Source organism: Aotus nancymaae, unplaced genomic scaffold (genome assembly GCF_030222135.1).
Source record: "Aotus nancymaae isolate 86718 unplaced genomic scaffold, 86718_ANA_hifiasm-v0.15.2.pri h1tg000057l, whole genome shotgun sequence".
Taxonomy (NCBI): Eukaryota; Metazoa; Chordata; class Mammalia; order Primates; family Aotidae; genus Aotus; species Aotus nancymaae.
Genome location: NW_026988471.1, coordinates 57,823,141 through 57,840,786, shown reverse-complemented (window position 1 = coordinate 57,840,786; position 17,646 = coordinate 57,823,141). Strand labels below are relative to the sequence as shown.

General features: G+C 38.9%; 1 protein-coding gene across 4 annotated transcripts in view; it reads right to left on the bottom strand.

Annotated features, from left to right (window-relative positions):
• Positions 1 to 17,646, bottom strand: part of LOC105734446 (zinc finger matrin-type protein 1-like) — a 407,528-nt gene that overhangs the window by 19,214 nt on the left and 370,668 nt on the right. For 3 of the 4 annotated variants that reach the window (XM_064364131.1, XM_064364129.1, XM_064364133.1), the window contains one exon: positions 11,240 to 11,346. The exons of the other annotated variant lie outside the window; for it this stretch is intronic. The gene's annotated coding sequence lies outside the window, so the exon portion shown is untranslated. The remainder of the gene's footprint in view (positions 1 to 11,239; positions 11,347 to 17,646) is intronic. 4 annotated transcript variants of the gene reach the window in all.

Sequence of the window (17,646 nt, the reverse complement as noted above, 5' to 3'; positions counted from 1 at the left end):
CGATCAAGAGAAGTTCCATCCAGACCTGACATGGATCATGAGATTCTGGACTTTAAGCTGAGTGCTTTGTGGGTTTCTTGAAACGGCACTGACTTTGTCTCAGATGCAGAAGGAACATGAATTGTGAACAAGAGAGCCAACTGTAACTGATAGATTGAGTTATTAATACTTTCAATCTTCATTCTCTGCCTATTATAAAATTATACATTTATACTTTTTCCTATGTAACTTGCAGTTATTTCCACTATGAGTGAAAAATACTCCCTTGATCCATTCATGCTGGGCTTGGCATGTGAATTGTCTGAGGTAATGAAATGTTAGTAAATGTGACAGAAGCAGAGATTTGGACTAGTTGTCATGATCTGGATTGTTCTCTTGCACTCCTACAGTTCCCCACAAGAAGAACATGCTCCAGATAGCTGGTCCAGGGAGACTGAAGAAACAAGTGGAGCAGATCTCATCCGACCTGACAGTTTACAGCCAAAATAAGGGGACCCTGCTAGGGTCAGTCCCCTTCTAGCTGACCCACAGAACTGTTATTGAGATAATGTTTGGTCTTGCAATTCAGAGATTTAGAGTATACACGCTAATTGAAACCATTTATGTTTGTTTTTGGTCTGCCCCCTCATGATAATGTAAATGTAAACTTTATTTATAAAAGGAAGAGTTCAAGACTTGCCTGGGCAACATAGTGAGACCCCAGCTCTACAAAATCTAAACTAAAAAAAAAAACTAGCTGGGTGAAGTGGCACACACCTGTAGCCCCAGCTACTCAGGAGGCTGAGGTAGAAGGATCACTTGAGCCTGGAAGATCAAGGCGCCAATGAGCCATGATCACACAATTGCACTCCAGTCTGGATGACAGAGTGATATCCTGTCTCAAAAATAAATAAAAAGGAACTTTTTAAACCTTGTTCATCTATGTATTCCAGAGGATAGAAACATTCTTGGTTTACAGTCATTGAATGATAAATATTTCAAAAATGAAACATGTAATATGTAGTAAGAAACTACAAAGTAAACATTAACTATATATTAGAATTCTATCTGGGTATATCATTTACTGAAAACAAAGTTAAATTTATAGTAGGTAAAGAAGAATGGCAATAAAACAACAACAACAAAAAAGAAGAATGGCATACCTATTAGAAAATAAGTGATTTGAAGTTATTTACAAGAAAGCATTAAAGATATGCTGGGGTGATGTTGCAGATAATCTGGTGTAGAGACCACTGGACTGACTGGCATCGTGAACTGGGTGAGAAAAGCACATTACTGTTGGGATAGTGTTCCTGTAGTCTCTATATCTGCAGTTCCAGCACAGAGTAGGCTCTCAATACATGTATGCTGAAATAAATTCACTTTTAGGGCTCATAGATGCTTTTTTTCTTTTCTTTTCTTTTTTTCTTTCTTTTTTTCTTTCTTTCTTTTCTTTCTTTCTTTTTCTTTTTCTTTCTTTTCTTTCTTTCTCTTTCTTTCTTTCTTTCTTTCTTTCTTTCTTTCTTTCTTTCTTTCTTTCTTTCTTTCTTTCTTTCTTTTCTTGATTGTTGTTTCAAAGAGCAGAAAGTTTAATAGGCAAGAAAGAAGGAAAAAGCTCCCCATACAGAGACAAAGGGAGGGGGGCTCCAAGAGGAGCTAAAACCCCCTTATAGATGCTTTTATACCCTTCCTGGCTTGGATATGGAAGATAGTAAATGACATCAGCAAATAATTCAGGCTTTTGCCTAAGGCTTTGCTCAGCAGAAGACTATCTGACTTGGGAAGAGCTTAGTTATACCTTTGTGGTCAACCTTGGAGAACATGGGGAAATCTGTTCTCTTTCCGCAGATGAAAAAGCAGGAATTCTACAGATATTCTTAACGGAACTCATGTTTTAGCCTTTTGTATTCTCGAAGCCAGCTTGTTTTAGTTTACTATTCTTCATTAGCAGTTCTTTCCTTTAACCCAAGTGTTGTACACTTCATTTAATGCAGCAATTCCACTGAACAGTTTATTTACCATCTACCATTACCCAGACCCTATTATGGAGTAGATATTACGCTAAATCCTGGGAATATAATATTTAAAAGAGACAGTTCAACTGCTTTTTGGTGACTATTGGAGAAATAAAGACAAATAATCTGATTGTATTGCTTTAAAGTAAATGCTACAATTAAAACTTCATCATAAGAACACAAAACTCGAGTATCTAAATGATAACAAGGGGCCAATAAAAATTGAATTTGAAGTATATGGAGGAGGAATAATGAGGTGAGACAAATTACCCTGAAGATGTTCGTGTTGATGCTTAGAGGGAGGGTATCTCCATCATATGAAAATAAATACCTGTATCAGTGTATCCCTGAAAAAATGTTGCATAGCTGACCAGATATACATTCCACTATTAATGGAAAAGGAAGAAGAGGTGTTTGCAGAGTCTTTAATCCATTTCAACTTTATTTTTTTTTCTATGGTGAGACGATCCAGTTTCATTCTTCTGCATATGGTTATCCAGTTTTTGGGGGGCACCATTTATTGAAGAGTCTCTCCTTTCCCCAGTGTATGCTGTTGGTGTCTTTGTCAAAAATGAATTGGCTGTAAATGCATGGATTTATTTCTGGATTCTCTATTCTTTTCCATTGGTCCATGTAACTGCTTTTATGCCAGTATTCTGCTGTTTTGATTACTATCACTTTGTAGTACACTTACTACAAAGTCAGCTACTGTGAAGTCTTCAGTTTTATTCTTTTTGTCCAAAATTATTTTGTCTATTCACAGTCTTTTATGGTTCTATATAATTTTTATAATTTTTTTTCTATTTCTGTGAAGAATATCATTGGTATTTTTATAAGGATTGCATTGAATCTGTAGATTGGTTTAGGTAGTATGGACATTTTAACAATATTAGTTCTTCCAGTCCATGAATATGGGATATTTTTTCATTTTTTGTGTCCTCTTTAATTTTTTGATCAGTATTTTATAGCTTTCTTTGTAGAGATCTTTCACTTCTTTTGTTTTCATTCTCTATTATTCCACTCCAGTTATTCCTCCTACTGTCTTGGAGGCCTATGCAGATGCAACTTTACAACAGAAAATCTTATTCTAATCTTTCCTAAAAGGAACTTGTTTCTCATGGACATATATATGTCCTTTGTGAAGAAGACAATTTTAGTAGGACAGTTTGTGATCTAGACAACTTTTCTATCAAGGGACACATTAATAGGGACTCTGCCATTTTTTAAATTAATTGAGATTTAAATTATAAAGTGTCACAGATAATTCTCCCCCAGCCACAAATTCTAATAGACAAACTAAATAATTTTATGATTCTTCTGACAGAAGCCAAAGACAAATCAAAGAAAGGTACACATAGATAGATGTTATGATGATATCCTCTTCTCTATTTTTAGTATTCTAAATCATCACCACACTTCATAATTATTTTCTCCTCTTTTCCTTTGTGTCTTTTCAATCAACTTTGGTTTTCTTGTGTGCAAGAAAACAAAATGTAAGTGGAAATAAATAGGGAGGGGAAAAATACCTTAAATAGAAATTGCCTAGTTGAAAGTAACTTGTATTATTACATACATTATTGTATTTGATCTTCAAAGAAAATTTGGTAGACTAGAGAAGAGAGGTAGTTAACCAGAGCAGACAAGATGATGGTCTTTTAGTGATAAATGATGGATTAAAATTCCACTCCACTGTATGGCTCAGTTTGCATCACTTCCTGTAAAACAGGCATAATAATGCTACCTCATAGGTTTGCTGTGGGGATTAAGTTCAAGAAAATAAAGGCCTTGAGAAACAGGACCAAATAAATTAGTCTACATATAGCAGCTAGGATTAATATTACAAAGGTATTACTATTTTTTTCTGCTTCCACCTGAGAAACTGAGATAGACAGAAGTTAACAGATATGTGTGTCCAGAAGCATGCCTAACCATGCTGCCAACCACACTGAGAAGACTTTTTTTAGCTTTTAACCTTCAGAAGCAAACTGTGTTTAGCACTTCTAATGAGAAAAAAATTCAAATTCCCTTAGAAAAATATATATTGATGTCACTTTAAGGAAATTGTTAAATATCTTTATAGCAAATGTGTCAATCCAGTTGCATTATTTCAAAAATACAGTCACAGTCTAAGCATTGGCAAAGCCTTGAAAGGTTAAACTCTATACAGTGGCCTGTTGTGGTCTCTCCCATCCTATGCCCATCATTGCTAGCTAACTTCTACCTTAATGACATAATTAAATGGCCATAAAGTTCCATAACTCTTGCTCCTTTAATTAACTGGAGGAAAAGCTTCTCAATGTTAGAGATTCTGCTGTTTCACTTTGCATAGTATTGTTCAGTCTCCTTTGTAAATGTGTAAAGATAACTTATTATTTTAAAAAATGGTGTGAATTTGAGTGGAAACATAAACATTCAATCAACTGTAGAAATCATCTCTAAAATTGATTCCATATATCCATCTGTTGATTTTCACTAAAGGTTGTTCTAGATAGCAAATGTAAAGTTAGCAAACACCAAAATCACTGAATCATAGAATTCTCTTGAAAATTTTTCTGGACTCAAGAGATGCAGAAGCACTAAAACACTTCTACAGAGGCTCAAGTTCTTCATGAAGAAAAAATTCAAACTCAGGACAAGATACAAAATAAACGTTACACATTTTAGAAAAGTTTCTTAAAATCGCTTCCATTGTTCCTTTGATCCTCCATTAATTTAACAGCTCTCATTCAGGCAGAAGTTGAAATGATCTCAACAGATACACAATGTGGATTGGTTACATAAAAGAATCCAGTGATGCCACCCCGCTAGGAGGAGGAAGGTGCAGAATTTATATTCTGTAAACTGACCTCACTTCCCATGTAGTGTGGGCAAGATTTAGAAATTTCTTTATAATCCTCAAAGAGAGGACTTAGGAGAGGCTGAGTTGAGGGTCTTGGGCTTGGCAGGGGACCAGCCCCCTATGATAAATGGCAAAGGGCCTCCTCAGCAAACACTCTGGGAGGACTCTGTTAAAGACTGTCTGCCACTACATGGCAGAGACACAAAACACATCAGCAAAAACTGAGATGAGTCAGAGACATGTGGGTATTATCTGAGAGTACTGACCACACAATGGGCCAGCAGGTCCCCAGTCAAACCTACTGTTAATGCCTGCAGAGCAAAGAACAGCCAGGCAGAGGAGAGACCTTGCTACAGAGAACCCCCAGTGTCAGAGGCAGGGCATAGAGCTAAGCATCTCCTTCTCCCATCATGGAGACAGAACAAGGGATGTGGCTTAGGGTTGCGCAGGTTGTACTCACACAAATGTGCCTCCCAAGGTGTCAGTCTGGAGGAAGGCAGGTTTTTTTGGCATTAGTCATCACAGAAGCATGGACTTTTTTAGTCTTTTTGTAATCCACTCTAAGTCTCTGATAGCTCCAGCCCTATTCCTCAGACAGCAGGGCACCATCTTGAGAAGAGGAACAGTGGACTAGGAGAGCAATCTAAACCACTAAGCAATTTCCTAAAGAGACTACATTTTTGAAAGATGCCTCTATAAACCATCATAACTGTGAATGGACTGAATGTTAAAATAAACAGAGCCTTACAACACAGAAGAGACTAAGATGTTGCCAAAGGACAATAAGTTGTTTTTGCAGTTCAGTAAAGTGGTAGCCCAGGTCACAGTTTCTATAAATTATAGGGCAGCATTTATTTTTTGCATATCTGAGTGCAGCATGAAGAAATTTAAAACTCTGTCATGTGTGTATGTGTGTTTGTGTGTGTGTATGTGTGTGTAAGATAAGACTAGAAAATTGTAACTCTAAACATAATCACAGTTTTTAATGCATACTGATATTATGGATGTTTGCATTTTCAACTTTTGACTTTCACATCCTCCAATACTTCCGTGATCAGCATGTATTAGCATTTTAAAATCAAAGATGGATAAATGTTATTTGTAAATAATTTGTGTATATCTTCCAGTTGTTTTTGTCTAAACTCCAACAGATACATGTATCCAGTTTTTTTTTTTTTGTATCTGTTTTACAAAATATGTGAAGTATTTCGCCAGTCAGTCCTTTTCCAGTTCAACTCTAAAATCTGATTTATATATTTTTTTTACTTTTTTTTTTAACTCATAAATCCGTTTTAACTTTGCTCTGTTTTAATCCCTTTATTTCAAAGATCACATCATATCTCCTTTTTTCTTTCAAAATTTCAAAATGGCCTTTGGCCAAATGCAATAAAATTTTGCCCTGACCTGACATAAAGAATGAAGTATGTATATGAAAGCACTTTGAAAACTTTAAAGGACTTTAAAAATGCATGGTGGTATGGGTGGTGGGAAGAGAAAGGGGTGGGAGAAGACCGGGAGGAAACCATAAGAGGAGGAACTATGTTGTATTTTCTCGTAACATAAATTTTGAAGCCCTTCCTGAATGAATTTACAAACAGAAGCAAATGGAGTCCTGTGTGATATTCCTGAATGCTTGCAATTTTATAAATTCAATCCCATGCCTTAGGCAACATGGTACACCCCTTCAGGTTGACATTTTTCTCTGTCATTTACTGCTGCTGAGTGCAATGGACCTATTTCACAATTGCCAACATTACCTCAGAGCTACTGGTCTTCCTGGTGTGAACCCTAAGGCCACCTCTTGTACCGGTATTGTTAAAAGCTGTCCTAGAAGTAATTCCTCATTAGGAAAACTTATTGAAATCTTCAAACTGTCTCTAGAGTTTATATGGGTTTTTTGCTCCTTTGTGTATTTGTTTGAGGGATAGGATATTGAGATCCCAGAAGACAGAGAAAGTCTAAGACTACTCTATAAATTCAGATCTCCTTAGAAATCCTCCCTTCCTCACCAGGTTAAAAGAGATATAATATCTTGACAAACAGTGCATCTTCATTTTCCAGTCTCTTCAGTGTATGCCCAGGTCAGAAAAGTATGCTATAATGCTTAAAAGCATATACTCTGGAGACAGACAGACTAGGTTCAAATCCCACCTCTACTACCTGCTAGTTCTATGATCTTGAAGAAAGTACTTGACTCTCTTTGCCTTAAATTCCTCATTATAAAATGAGGATTATGAAATAATCTATTTCATAGTGTTTCTGACAGATTTCAATGTGTTAATATAAGTGAAGTGCATTCAACAGCATCTGGCACGTACCAAGTGCCCCATAAATGCTAATTATTATTATTAGGAAGGGAATCCTCAAGTGTATCCAAACCACCACAATGCTGTCCCCCTAAGTGAGCTAATACTGAGAAGACCTGGTAACTCTGAGAAAGAAATCCTTCTCCTAGCCCTTCACAGCTCAAGCGTGTATGGTGATGACCTATTTGTGCATGAACAGATGTGTACCAAGCCTTCTGGATTTACTTTGGCAGCAACAGGGTCAGGCTTGTACTGAGTTATCCACCTTTGTGGCTCAGTCAGCTCTGGGATGACTGCATGTGCCTGGTTGTGGTTATATAACACATCCATCTGGAGCAGGATTCAATGTACTGGTTTTAGGCCTTATAGAAAGGAAGCAAAGAAAATTTCTTACCATAGGAAATAATGTCGAGTTCACAGATTTACTATTTTCTTGCCAGGCTTTTTGAGTACTGATGGCTCTCAAACAGTCATTAAGATGATTGCCATTGGACCATACAGAAAAGCTAGAAAATGTGAGGCACAAAGGTGTGCTTTTACCTGCGGAGTCCTTTTCTTGCCTTCTTTTTTTTTTTTTTTTTTTTTTTTGACCAAAAGAAAATTACAACTAGGGAGGAGGAAGTAGAAGAATCCCTGGGTATATGCTAACAATTCTTAAAAATAGAAGCATTATTTCTAGAGTGCCATTAGCATATCCTAGAAGAGCACCTTTTCTATGACTCCTAGCTTTTATAGGGTTTAGCCAGATCTTTAGCATTCTTAGGTGAAGTAATATTCAATAAAATTTTTCATAAGCACATGAAATTTTTCTGGAAGGTATTTAAAATGGATCAGCCAACTTGATACTGCACCTGACACCTTTGCTCCTAGCATGAATCCATCTCAACACACACTTTGAAAACATGCTGGAGTTAGTCTTAGGACTTGCTCCATTTTAATTCATTCATCAAACAAGTAGTTCCGGGAATTATTTTTCTTGACCATTCTCTTCTCTTCCCACCTCTTTCTTCCTCTTTCTCATCTCCCATGATGTCAACTTATTTTATATATATATATATATATATATATATATATATATATATATGTGTGTATATATATATACACACACACACACACACACACACACACTTTAATAGGCCCATAGAAAATAAAGACATTTCCAATTTGTTTTGGAAAGGAGCAATCAGCTTGGATTTCCAGGGTACAGCTCAATCCTCCACCACACACACTTTCTCCTCCTCCAGGGACTGCATTTCATCTTCCATCCATCCAGCTAAGGAGAACAGAGGCTAATTTAGGAGCCTCTTTCTGCCTGTACATATTCAGCCAGAGGGTCACTGGTGATTGATGCAAGACACTACATCCTCCAAGAGCTTTCCAAGTCCCTGCTGGTCCAGAGAAGAGCATCCAATAGTAACTCACCCTTTAGTGCCTATGTATTTCTGTGCCTCCAGCTAGAAATAGTCAATAAGCACCAGAGGCAACTTATGTTGCCTTCAATCACAAATAAATGCCTCACACCACCACCTTAGAGTCCTTTCACAAACACTGTTTCTCCACAGATAGATTCCAAGTGCTAGCAGCTAATTACTACTGAGGTACCTCAAAGGCTTGAAGGAGGAGGCAGGGAGAGAGAAAGGGCTTCTCCAAAGACAAGAGTTATGTGATTCCTTCTAATAAAAATTGCTTCCTCTGAGCCAGACACTGGGATGAGGTTTAACCTACATTATCCCACTCATTCCTCACAGCTGTGGGATTCATGAAGCTCTAGCCCATTTGATAGATGGGGACACAGAGGCTCATAGAGCTTATGTAACTCCTACTTTCTGCTTCCCCATTCTGTGGTGCACCCCCTCAACTGCCCCTTATGCACACAGAAGCTTGTTGACATGTGTTACAAAAGCAAGTGGAAAATGTTCTCAGATGCCAGGCAAGTCAATTGACTTCTGGGCCTTAGCTTAGGCCCTTGGCAATCCTTCTCTTGCACTGAAAAGAGGCTCGCTGTGCTGATTACTCCACAGGCTGTCAGAAACATATCTTGTTATTTTCTGCCCACCATCTAGATGTTGTCAACAATTCCAGGGCCTTTCATTTTACTTTAAGTGTGAGTGTCACAAATTCTGGAAAGTTCCTTTTGTCTTGTTTAGAGACAAGGTCCCACTCTGTCACCCAGGCTGAAATGCAGTGGTGCAACCATCACTCATGGAAACCTCAAAGTCCTGGGCTCAAGCCATCCTCCCTTCTCAGCCTCCTGAGGAGCTGGGACTACAGGCACACCACCATGCCCAGCTGTAAGTTCCTTCTGGTATCACAAAGCATGGAGTGTTCACTCTTTATAAGGTACTGTGATAGGTTCTCTGTAGGTTCAAGGGAGTGGAATATTAATAGACACTTTACAAAAGAAGACATACATGAGGCAAACAAACATATGAAAAAAATGCTCATCATCACCAGTCATTAGAGAAATGCAAATCAAAACTACATTGAGACACCATCTCACGCCAATTAGAATAGCAATTATTAAAAAATCTGGAGACAACAGATACTGGAGAGGATGTGGAGAAATAGGAACACTTTACACCGTTGGTGGGAGTGTAAATTAGTTCAACCATTGTGGAAAACAGTGTGGCAATTCCTCAAGAACCTAGAAATAGAAATTCCATTTGACCCAGCAATCCCATTACTGGGTATATATCCAAAGGATTATAAATCGTTCTACTATAAGGACACATGCACACGAATGTTCACTGCAGCACAGTTTACAATAGCAAAGACCTGGAACCAACCCAAAAGCCCATTGATGATAGACTGGACAGGGAAAATGTGGCACATATACACCATGGAATATTATGCAGCCATCAAAAATGATGAGTTCGTGTCCTTTGTAGGGACATGGACAAACCTGGAAACCATCATTCTCAGCAAACTGACAGAAGAACAGAACATCAAACACTGTATGTTCTCACTCATGCGGGTGTTGAACAATGAGAACACACGGACACAGGGAGGGGAGCACTATACACTGGGGTCTGTTGGGGGGAAACAGGGGAGGGACAGCAGGGGGTGGGGAGGTGGGGAGAGATAGCATGGGGAGAAATGCCAGATATACGTGAAGGGGAGGAAGGCAGCAAATCACACTGCCACGTGTGTACCTATGCAACAATTTTGCATGTTCTTCACATGTACCCCAAAACCTAAAATACAATAAATAAATAAATAAATAAATAATTTAAATGCACACACACACAAAAAAAAAAAAAAAAAAAAAACAGATGACACAGGGCCAGGTACGGTGGCTTATGCCTGTAATCCCAGCACTTTGGGAGGCTGAGGCTGGCAGATCATGAGGTTAGGAGACCGAGACCATCCTGGCTAACATGGTGAAACTTCATCTCTACTAAAAATACAAAAAATTAGCCTGGCATGGTGTAGCATGTGTCTGTAGTCCCAGCCACTCTGGAGGCTGAGGCAGGAGAATCACATGAACCCAGAAGGTGGAGGTTGCAGTGAGCTGAGATGACGACACTGCACTCCAGCCTGGATGACAAAGCAAGACTCCATCTCAAAAAAACAAAACAAAACAAAACCAGACAACACAGTCACAGTCTTCTGCAATTATTTTTAATTATGCTACCTTCCACAAAGAATCTGGTCCTGATTTAAGTGCTAGGGATAAAGAGACAAACATGCCTGAGCCGTAGGTTTTGTCATTCCTGTACATGATTTCCTTTCCCTGAGTTACCTCTATTTCCTAATTCCTAAAGAGTCTCTGTCTCCTTTACACACACACATTCTTAGGCAGATGTATTTGACAGGATAAAGCACCTGCATTGACCAAAAGTAATTAGACTACAAACTATAGAAAAGTCAATGTCTCCACATCCTCAAAGAAATATAGCTGGACATTGGGTGTGGTCTGATAGGTCAGAGCTCACAGTATCCCATGTCATCACGCTTTCCTCTTACAGGAACTGAATGAGCATGAGTTTTTTACCCTTTCTCAACCCCAGAGGAACTCACAACACATGAACATTAAATACTCAAGATAACTGCGTATCTGTAAGTTCTGTGGCGTGAAAGACTCTGGACAACGCTCTTACCTGGTCTCTAACTGAGCTATCTGCCAACTTCTGTGAAATGAAGGGCCAGATGTGCATGCACTGTCTCCCCTTGCAAGGCAGCAGAAGACCCTCTGGATGTGACAGATCTAGGCATAAAAGTAGGGGTAAAGATCACCACGTGTTTTCTGTTATGGAGAAAAATGACTAAATTCCTTGAAGATAATAACAATAATCATGATCATATCTTTAATTTCTTTTCTTTTCTTTTTTTTTTTTTGAGATGGAGTCTAGCTTTGTCACTGGGCTGGAGTGCAGTGGCGTGATCTCGGCTCACTGCAACCTCTGCCTCCCGGGTTCAAGTGATTCTCCTGCCTCAGCCTCCCAAGTAGCTGGGATTACAGATGCCCACCACCATGCCCAGCTAATTTTTCTATTCCTAGTAGATACTGGGTTTCACCATGTTGGCCAAGATGGTCTCAATCTCTTGACCTCGTGATCCACCTGCCTTGGTCTCCCAAAGTGCTGGGATTACAGGCGTGAGCCACTGCGCCCGGCCATGTCTTTTATTTCTATAGTACTTTTCCATTTCTCAAGCATTTTCACATCTGTGCTTTCATTGGCTCTTCACACTAAACTTAACCTTGGTGTAAACATTGTGATATTTTTCTCAATGATAACACATCTCTGAATTTTATTTGATCACCATGATTATAAAGGAAACTATTGTTATCTCCAGTATATTAATGAAGACACTGAGGGTTAGAGAGTGATTTTCTCAGGTTATAAAACAGTAAAAACCAGGAGATCCTTTGCAAATTCCAGTGTTTGTTCCTCCCTAGTAATCTTCACTTGGTACACGGGGAAACCAAGGCCTTTCTCTGGAGGATCTCAGAGGAAGTAGAGCACATGTGCCTAATAAGCCACATGTCCCACCTGGATAGGAGTCACAGTATAAGGTGTGTGGCCATGGCCAATGAAACCTTGCCAAGCCTTTGTATGGACTGCAAATCCAGTTCATTTCCAAAAGCTAGGAAAGGGGTTTCTGTTGACACTTTCCCTGCATGTTTTGTTATGCTTGTTTGTGTTGGCGTAGAGAGCCAGCAGCCAGGGACAGCGGATGACTTTGAGCCAAGGGGCGGTCTGTTCACACCCTGGGGACGGGAGTGTTCCACCAAGTTAGCTGCTGCTTGAAAGGACAGCTGCTGTGCAGTCTTGCTCACTCCCCATTTTGTTATCCCTGAGATAATAAATAAAGGCTCATTCTGTTGTGTCCGAAAGACCCTTTTCAGGAGACTTGCTCTTGCTGGAAGTCTCCTGAGTCCCCTTACCTGATTACAGTCGGATGCTGGGCATTTCAAATTAAATTAGAACAAATAACGAAAATGAAAGGAAAGTGGGAAGGAGGAGGAACAAACCAGCAAAAATGGATTCATTTAGGGTAGCCAATGAGAAAAATGGAGCCTCAGAAACTCAGCTGATACTGGCAGAGGTCAATGTGTGTCATCTAGTCTTAGGCTAAAAAGAGCCATAAATGAGAATTTGTAGGGATGACAGTTCTAAGTCAGTTCTGTTTAACATATTCTGCTGCAGATATGGCCAGGTTACGCAGGAAAATGTTCTAAATCTAGATCTGAATCCTATGGCTCTTGGACCATGATTCTATCTCTAATTGGCTAAATGATGGCATATGCGAGATATGAGCTCTAGCTCTTGGAAGGTGTGGAAAGTAGGTGTCTCATTGCACCACTTTTTTTTTCTCTACCAAATCCTGCCAACATTGAAGGGTCATTTGAGCTCAAAATTCTCCCAGAGATGTGCTTAGAGACTCACTGCTGTGTGGATGAATGAAAGAGTAGGAAGTAAATTCTTGTAATACCTGGTCTCGATATGGTTCAATGTCAGTAAGACAGTTTAAAATTAAATGAAATGATCATGGACCAAGGTTACTGTGTGTCCACTCCCAAGAGTGATTTCAAACAGAATTCTTACTGTTCAGTTAAAAACAACTTGCAATCGACCAGCGTAACGATGCCCTCAGATCACTTCAGCCTCCTTGAGACCCCTTTACCTTGGTTTTGCTTTCATCACCTCTGCCTGATACTTTGCTATCCCCTATTTCAGTGACACTAAATATTGCTGGATCCTAGAATAGCATTAAGATATTTGATAGACAATCTAACTTCATCATCCAGATGCTGAAAAAATATTTACATTTGATATGCTTTTTCAATCCTATTAGCCAAAGCAATATATTGTACAATAAAATATATTGTCTTATTACAGTACTCTTATTGTGAAGATACAATGAGCACACAGAAACATAATTCATATTATATCATCTGTCAGTAAAGGAGGGCTCTTCAACAAACACGAACTCAATTTAGATAAAATAAGCTAATAGGTGCTAGAGGGTTAACTCCTCTTGTGACAAAAACTCATCGCATCACGTATTAAAGGCCAATCTTAACAAGGGAAGAGACTCAAGAGAGCATAAGGGATGATTATCTTTTGAGACATTCCTGCATATAGCATTAAAAAATATAATTTGATCTCACGACTGTCCCCTAATATCACTCCTCATATTAGTATCTATGGTCCAGGCACAAGTAAAACTTTCAGGTCTTAAAATGCGCTAGTGCTGCTGGGTATTTCCTAAAATCTGTGACAACTTTTATATGAAAAATAAACAATAAGCATTCAGGAGTGATCAGTGAAAATGTCTCTTAAGCCCATTATTTTTAGCTGAGCGCTGTTATGACTGTTTCCATGGCTAAACCATGAATATGTTTTCTGCACAAGCACGGTCAGCTAGTGGCCTTAATTAGCTTTCAAATGGAGAATGCTGCGGTTTACCACTTATTAAATATCCACCATACCAAGTTACAAAATTTGCCCTTCCACACCTCACTTAGTTGAGACGCCTCAAGGAACCCACAATGCTGGATAACTGGTGATTTAAAAATATGTATCATGTGTGATGATCAAACTGAACACACAGGCTGTGAGGGGAGTTCACTAAAACCTGGCCAGATTCCACTTCCAGGTGGAATGATACAATTTGTAAACTGAGGCAACAAGATAAATCACCCAGAAAGAGATGAAGTGTATGCTCTAGCTAAAAGCTAACACTCTGTCCCTATTCATAGGAATTCAACATGTATTTATTAAGTGCTTGCATTGCATTCTGGATAGTAAGTCTTCATCTAGATTCCTCATGTCTAGGAATTTGCAGGAGGTGATTAAGTGGAATACAGGATCTGGTGAAGACGAAGACTGTCAGTATTCAAGATCTTTAAACAGTATGCCCCCTAGAGAAGGAAGAAAGTATAAAATCACTCAACAAGCTAATCTACTCCTAATACAACATACAAGTAGACTAACCTAACCGAGCTCATTTCACCAAGCATTTTATTCATGAGGGAGATGATGCAGTTTGAGATTCAATTGAGACAGAATTAGTTTTTCTGATTAGCTAGGTTGAGTGGTTAAGGTATGGTAATAACGGTATCATTATTTCTTCTCTCCTTGTTCTCATACAACATTCAGAGACACATTCTCTCTCTCTCTCTCTGTCTGTCTTTTGCTCTCTCTCTCTTACACAGACGCACACACACAGACACACACACTCACATATCTGTTTGGATTTGGTTTGCGAATCTTCAAGTAGTGTTGTCTGTGTATCAACTTGTATACTCCCAGGGGGAAAAAAAGTGAATTCACCTCTTGTTGAAATTCCACTGTGTATAAAATGGTCTTGAAATTTGAAGGAAGAAAAAAAAAATCCTCCTACAAAGAGAACATGTGAAAAGGCCAAGGGAGAGCACAACTGAAAAAAATATATAAAAATGCAAATTTTCCTAAACTTCAGCTTTGGATGGACTGAAGCATAAGTGAGAACTTCAACAAAGCAATAGAAAAAGATGACAGCTCAGAGTTTCAGAAATTTAAGACAGCAGCAGGATTAGACACTTTGGGTTGTCTTTGCACACATTTCTTATGGGAGTTAATTCCATTTGACATGCAAGACCAAAGCAAGATTACAGAGGCATAGCCCCATGGCGAGGTGTATGCTGTAGCTAAAAGCTGGGATTTGAATAATTGTGCAGGCTTACTCCAAGAATCAGGCGAGAACAGAATGAATGGATTATTACAAGGAACTTTGTACATTTTTAACTGCTGGACTTAATAAAATACCCTCTATGTGAGAATAGTGTTATGGTCGTCTGCACTTACTCTAGCTGAAGTTTGTGGTAGGATCTATCAAAAATGAGAAAAAACAGAAGGTGTTTTTTAAAAAAGAAAGAAAGGAAAGAAGAAATTTGAAATGAATGACTGGGCTGGGTCATGCCCGTATGATTTATAGAGGAACAAAAAATTTGGAGAACTTGAGATCAACATATTCGAGCCACCCCGAACCCCAAAGTTACAGGGAATTCATTTCTTGTGCAAAGAAGTTTGAGGAAAGTGGAGAGGAGAGTTCAGGGAAAGTGGGCCACAAAAAGGTGGATTTTTATTTCACCATTTCAGCTCGTTAAGGAGGTCATTTGTTACTGGAAAAAGTTGCTAACCCACACATCATTATATATATATGTATAAGTGTGACCTCTTTCTTTGGAAGCCATGGAAGCACTTGTCTGTGAAAGGTAGAAAGAGTAACAGTTCCAAAGACTTCTCGTGGCTTAATTAACTGTCCAGTGAGAATTATTAAAATTCTTTATGTAATTCTTATTTGGTGCTTGTTAAAGTGAAAGATACAAATGCTGGACAATGCAGGGTTCAGAGAAGCTTTAAGAAAGTAAAGTTAGTCTTGCAATAGCTTAGAATTATGAAAAGCTGCCATTAATGGTAGCCATGTAGACCTTTCATTTTAAAAGTCACTGATTCAGATCTGAAATGATTAGATTTGATTTCCTCCCTTAATCTCGTCTTCATGTCCTCCTTTCCTGAAAGCCCATTTCTCCAGTCCTCCTTCAGCCCTAACCAGCCTAGTTGGGAGGGAAGTCCATCCAGAAGAGGTGGAAACTGCTCTGGGCCATGGCACTGGGGCAGTGCGCCCTCTGCTGGGAAGCCAATCTGTAGTCCATTTTGGGAAAATCCCCCCAAAGGGCCTGCACCCAGGAAAGCAAAAGAAATGTGCATTTCCAATAGTGAAAGCCTCTCATACAAGTGGCATCACTTTCTTCGGTAAGTGGAGATGAGGGAGGGACATGGGAGGGTGCAAAGCCTTCATTAAACCAGAACTCAAATGCAGCTTTCCTCACAAAACATGGCTGACAATGCCAGCCTACCATGTAAAATGACATCAGGAATGATATACACATTACAAATTTGTAGACCCTAAAATTAAACTCCACCTCATTTATTTCATATTTCAGCAGAGCTGAGGATGCTTGACAGTAAAGGCACAGACTTTTCCTGATAAGGCCCTTGATTTCCTTCATGGAGAAGGGATTGTGCTCTGTATAGATGCATTCAGTCTCTTGAAGCCCAAACTCTTGCTTGGTGGAGCCAGGAAAGAGGAGGCATGTTTCAGTGTTCTGCAGAAGAAAGTCAAGAATCCTAGACCTGAGAGGGGAGCAGGTGAATATGTTACTGCAGGAAGACAAAGAGCTAGTCTTTTCCTCCTTACCTCTGTACATCATTTAGCTCTTCGCTACTAAAAATGTGGTTCACAGACCAGCCGTTTCAGCATCACCTGGGAACTTGTTAGAAAACCCGGAGCCCAGAATCCACCCTAGACCAACCATAATCTACATTTTAACAAGATTCCAGTAATTCATAAGCATGTTAAACCTTGAAATGCACCACTGTAGACACTAAAGAGCGAAAGCACAAAAAAAACTAGAGCATGGAGCGTTACAAGTAGAAGGGCACCTAGCCACCACCTGCCTCCTTTGATAGAGAAACTAAGGCCCTGAGAGGAACACAACGCCTCACATATCTAAGAAGAACATTTTACACAGGTCTCAGTTTGGTTCAGTGTATAAGCTGGGACAGGGATATCACAGATTTTTTGCAGTTATCCTCATCACATACTACAAAACCAACAGAATGTGGCACCAGCATTACAAGTGGTACAGGGAATAATTTCCCTGTGGAGGAACCCTGTCTTCTAATCAGCTCTGTTCTATTGAAATGACTTGTCTACATTCTGCAGGAATTGACAGAGAAATGAGATTCTGATATTCCTTCTATCCACATCATGATTGATGAAACACATGGGAAAAATAAATTGAATTATATTAGAATCTCCCAGGGAAACATAATTAAGTTGTGAAGTATTCCCATGAAATCCTAAAAGCCTTATATCATCCAGACAGTGACTTCTACTACATGATCAATAATTATATTAATTATAGATAATTATTTTGATAGTATGGTGTGACTTTGGGGCTCCACTTATTCTTGATCTGAAGCATTGATTCAAAGGTGAAGACTTGGTTGGA